Below are 5,267 nucleotides of genomic sequence, written 5' to 3'. Positions count from 1 at the left end.
GGCAACCGTAAAACCATATCATCATAATTGTATAATTATGTATTATGGGCTCATTACTGTTTTAGATGTTCTAATTGGTTCAAAACGTCATATTTGAGGACGCCGAGACTGCATAATATAATTTGCGAGAACATGGAGAACAGACATGATCTGAATTTCCCCTTTGAATATAATGTTTCTACTACTACTATTACTTTTGTCAGGAGAAAAAAGGTTTACATTTATTTTCATGTTTAAGTTTGAAATATATTAACATATTATTCATCAATTATGATTATTTATTTCGATTTAGTACTTTGAAATTTAAAAACAGTTTGACGACCAATTAATATTGACTAGGTCCTGGAAATTGATATCTGCGATTAAATACTAATGTCTGTGGGAACTCCTTATAGTAAGAAAATATCGATAAACCTGTTACTTTTTAAAGATATATAATTGGGAGGTTCACCCCACTGGCACCAAATAGTTCGTGTAAACTCGGTTTACTATGACAAGGTCAAATGCACTTATGTTGAAATAAGAATTGTTCGGGTTTGGCTGATTTCTATTTGACATTTTTCTGACATGTCTTTTCACTCATATCAATTACATCTTCCTAATGTGTTAAGATTAAACAAAGAAAATAACTGAAATTCTATTTCATTTTAGATTTATTAGAGTATTAAATCATAGCAGTATAAAAATCAAATTGTTTTTGTAAATTAAGAAGAGTAAAATAAATGTAAGCCTCGTTTGTTCATCACTCTCCAGTTTGTCCACTATTGAAGGAATTTTTTTTCTGTGTCATAACAGAAAACAAAACGAAGTGACTTACCAAATGCTATTAATTTGGAAATGACATAAGGTCAACTGGATTAGAATTGAGGTTAAACCTGGTGATGTCCCGTAACTTGATAAAAATAGTTAACACTGCGTCAATAGTTGAACAACAGAAAGAACATTCAAAATTATCCACTATGCTTTGAATGAATACCAATCATGTCAGTTTTCTTAATAAATAAATCAAAGCAATTTTTAAATACTTTAAAGCGGAGTTAATCAAGATAACAGGTAACAAGTAACACTTTTATGATAAAACGATATCATATGCTGACTTTTGGTTATGAAAAGTCAGACGTGTTCCTTTTCCTTTGTTTTTTATGTTTGTTATCTTGTAGCTTTATGTAGTTTCTCTGCGTATTCCTTCAAATTTGCTGGTGTTGAAATAAGAGACCCTGGGAACGGCACTATTTTTTCAGCCCCACCTATCTTCAAGGCGCTGTAAACGGCACTGCAACAATTCTTAAAAGCAATGTGATACTTGTTGGTTGTTTTGAACTCATTCCACCATGTTTTAATAGCTGCCTCGTCAAGTTTTCCAGAAGGAATTTCGTATATGAAATCAGCTGGTTTACCTTCCCATTCAACATCTTGTTGATACGAATTTGCTGGTTCAGCTTCCACTGATTTCTATAAAATCAATGTAAAGTGAACTATACAGTATTTGTCATTGTTTTGCAACTTTTTCATTCAATAGAGAATTATAAATGAGTTCATGTTGGTTTGTCTGATATAAATTGCAGTAAGAATGAAAAGGCTGCACAGTTTCTTGTGTCTGCAATAGTGACTCCATTTTACTGGGATTCGTGTATCAAATCGTAAGAATAACGTGTTTTGTTTTGTGGTTTGTTGTTCTTCTTTTGCATTAACGAAGTTAGTCTTCGCCTTATATATATATACCTTAGTATTAAATTTATGATTAAGATCAATTTATTACATCGGTGATCCGTTTATTTGGCAATCGCCAGACAGTCAGCAGGGTTTAAGAACATTTGTTGTTCGACCTGTTAGTCAAATGCGTTTTGTTAAAATATAGTGTTTCACTGTTTTGGTCTTTTGGAAAATGTTGTTTGTGCTGTTTTTAGACCCCTCTAATAAGAAATTTGTTTTGCATGCACACGTATAAAAATTGCGGTTTTTATCCAACGCAATCATAGGTTTGAACGTTGTTTTCAATTTAGACTTGTATATATACAAATTAATTGATCACAAGGTGTAACAAAATGGATCTCTATATTAATTTATACCAAGTAGAAAACAATAAACTTGCAGAAAAGATGGTAAAACACAACATGAGGTGCTAACTTTTTTACACCATATCCGGATTTCGACAATTAATGTCTCTTCAGTGATGTTAGGGATCGAAAAGTATTTGGAAGGCCATTTAATTTACCAAAATATAGGATAGACTCTTGAATTTTAGAGAGTCAAAATAGGATGAACGGATTATATAAACCCGAGGGAAAATATAATACAAGCCCTAACGAAATAAATATAAACAAGTCTAAATTGAAAACAACGTTCAAACCTATGATTGCGTTGGTTAAAAACCGCAATTTTTATACGTGTGCATGTTACAAATTTCGTTGTAGAAGGGTCTAAATACAGCACGAACAACATTTTCAAAAAGACCAAAAGAGTGAAAAAATATATTTTAACAAAACGCATTTGACTAGCAGGTCGAACAACTGATGTTCTTAAACCCTGCTGACTGCCATTTACGATTGCCAAATAAATTGATCACAAGGTGTAACAAAATGGATCTCTATATTAATTTATACCAATTAGAAAACAATAAACTTGCAGCAAAGATGGTAAACCACAACATGAGGTGCTAAATTTTTGTTACACCTTATGATCAATTTATTTGTTCACAAACTATTTGTTGTTTGCTTTGCGTCTAGAGGCAAATATTTCATGCATACTCAGAACGAGATCAATTTTTTGTACAAATATAATAGGTATGCCACTACAACTGAGGGGACCATAAAGAAGAGCTGGAATTATGACTGCCATCAGAAAATGAGGGTATGCTTGATAATTGTGCCTTCAACTTTTATACTGTCTCAGTCATTTATGTAAATGTGATGATGTATAAAAGCATGAAAAAATACAATTTCGCAACTTGACGCTGTCACGAGTATCCAATTGGTTTTTGTTTGTGTTTTTTTTTTACCCATTCTTACACTACAAATCGAAACTCAGCTGACCAGCTAACAGTTTCGTATCATTAAAATGGAAACGTTTACAGCAGTAACAAATCATTTAAAATCAATATTCTGTGAGAAAAAGCGGTTTAAAGTGAAATATTGGTTTGCCAATTTCATGTACATTTTATACAATTATAGACATATTTAACAATTTTGTTATCTCACGAATTAGAAATGATATCTATTTTTTTTTCCATATTCAGATTATGTTTAACGAATTTTTAATGCATACAAAATATTATCAAATTCTGAAAAATCACTCATTTACGTATACTTTGCATTAAGTAGCAAGATATCATACCACATACTATCAAGTTAATGTTGTTGTTAAGGAATTTCGTTAATACTATTATTCATGAACAACGCAAATTTTCAACAGAAATACAAGCATTTAAAAGGCAATAAAACCAAACAGGACATTGCTTTGAATTGAAAGTTAGTAATTGTACAACTAAACTCACCCAATTTTGGTGTGCAGATTTCGCTTTGTCTTCCTTGGGCCACCAGCTGATATTGGTTCCATCGCCTAGGGTCATCGATCCATGACCTACATTTCCACCTCCCGCTGCCCATATGTATATCTTTACGCCCATTTTAACTTAGCTGAAAAAAATCAGCATTTGTCTTTTCACTTAATTTGACATTAACATCATGACTGGTTCATATATCTTAACTCTTTTCCAAATGTCATCTGTGATATATGTTATTGCTATTGAACAGACAAAAGAACTAATCGTCAGCAAAAAAAAGATTGTGGTCTATTCGACAAAACCACAATCCCATTCTCTTTCCATCGTTTATCACCGAATGCGAATTATCGGCGGTATCAATTTGTCATGAGCAATTCTGCGAAAACAACTTGAGGAGAACGAACTATTTATCCATCTAAAGCATTTAAGTCTTTTAAAACAAGGTGAAAGTTCTTAAACAATGTTCAAATTTTGTAAATCGATTGAGCAGAGACCAGTCAGGATTCTACTTTGTCAAAATTATCTCCCCATTACCAAAAGTAATCAATCGGATAAAACGGATACAAAGTAATTTTTATATTTGTTATAGGTATTGTATTGCTCAAACTTATTTTAGTAAACCTTATTTATTCTTTTCAAATGTAATATATACGGCCATGGTGTTGTATGTTTTTCTGTGTCTTATGATTTGTATATCCTGCCTAGGGTATCTATCTGTTTTGTAGACTAACATACACAACAACGAACGGTAACAAATTTTAACCAGAGAATCTTTTCATACCAAAAATATATTTGGTCACCAATATTTAATCAAATTCTTGTATTTCAAATGAAAAAAAAAGATAAATTATCACGTTATTAAAATACTTACATTTACTGTAGTGGAGAATGTAATGAAAGCAACCTCACCTATGACAAATAATTTTGTAAAAGGAATAAATAAACGGAAGTGAAACTGCAAAATTCACAAATTACATGGAAAAGATAACCAAAACGGATGTCCGAAACATAAGTCGGGAAAACAAACTAAATGTTTGCAGCTACATTCGATTTTTTCTCAGATAAATTAATCATGGTATTTTCTTGAAAATATGACTTGCATATTGAAGGTTTATGTAGGCAAATCCTTTTACAATCATCATTCGTCAGCAGCAGCTATGTTCTCCTAAAAATCTTCATTAACAGCTTTATTTTACATGACTGTATGTTTCATTAACCAACATCAATATCGAAGAAGCTTAAAGGTCCAACACGTCTACAGAAATAATAATTAAGTCAAACGTTATGCCACAAATTCTAAATAACAATGAATAATTAATTCAAAGTTAACATGTTGTATTTCAAATACATGTACAGTTTGGACATAAATAATCAAATATTACTTTTTGTTACACAGGGGCCAGTTTCAAAAAGCTGTCTTAGGACTTAAACATGTCTTAGGATTTAATACGACATATCTTAGTCCAAGTGCGTTTCACAAAGTGGTCCAAACTAAGGACGTCTCTTAAAAGAGGGACGAAAGATACCAGAGGGACAGTCAAACTCAAAGATCGAAAACAAACTGACAAAGCCATGGCCAAAAATAAAAAGACAAACAGACAAATAATAGTACAGATGACACAACATAGAAAACTAAAGACTAAGCAACACGAATCCCACCAAAAAACTTGGGGTGATCTCAAGTGCTATGGAAGGGTAAGCAGATCCTGATCCACAGGTGGCACCCGTGGTGTTGCTTATATTATTACAAATCCGGTAAATAGTC

General features: G+C 32.1%; 1 long non-coding RNA gene across 1 annotated transcript; it reads right to left on the bottom strand.

The window, feature by feature from the left end:
• Positions 1–635: 635 nt before the first annotated feature.
• LOC127717527 (uncharacterized) lies at positions 636–4,458 on the bottom strand. Its single transcript, XR_007989217.1, has 3 exons — positions 4,374–4,458; positions 3,494–3,635; positions 636–1,452 (listed from the first exon to the last, which is right to left on the bottom strand). It is a non-coding gene; the product is annotated as an uncharacterized LOC127717527 (long non-coding RNA).
• Positions 4,459–5,267: the final 809 nt, after the last annotated feature.

This window comes from Mytilus californianus, unplaced genomic scaffold (genome assembly GCF_021869535.1).
Source record: "Mytilus californianus isolate M0D057914Y unplaced genomic scaffold, xbMytCali1.0.p SCAF_10, whole genome shotgun sequence".
In the NCBI taxonomy this organism is placed as follows: domain Eukaryota; kingdom Metazoa; phylum Mollusca; class Bivalvia; order Mytilida; family Mytilidae; genus Mytilus; species Mytilus californianus.
Note: the sequence above shows the minus strand (reverse complement) of the source record. Positions and strands in the feature narration are given on the sequence as shown.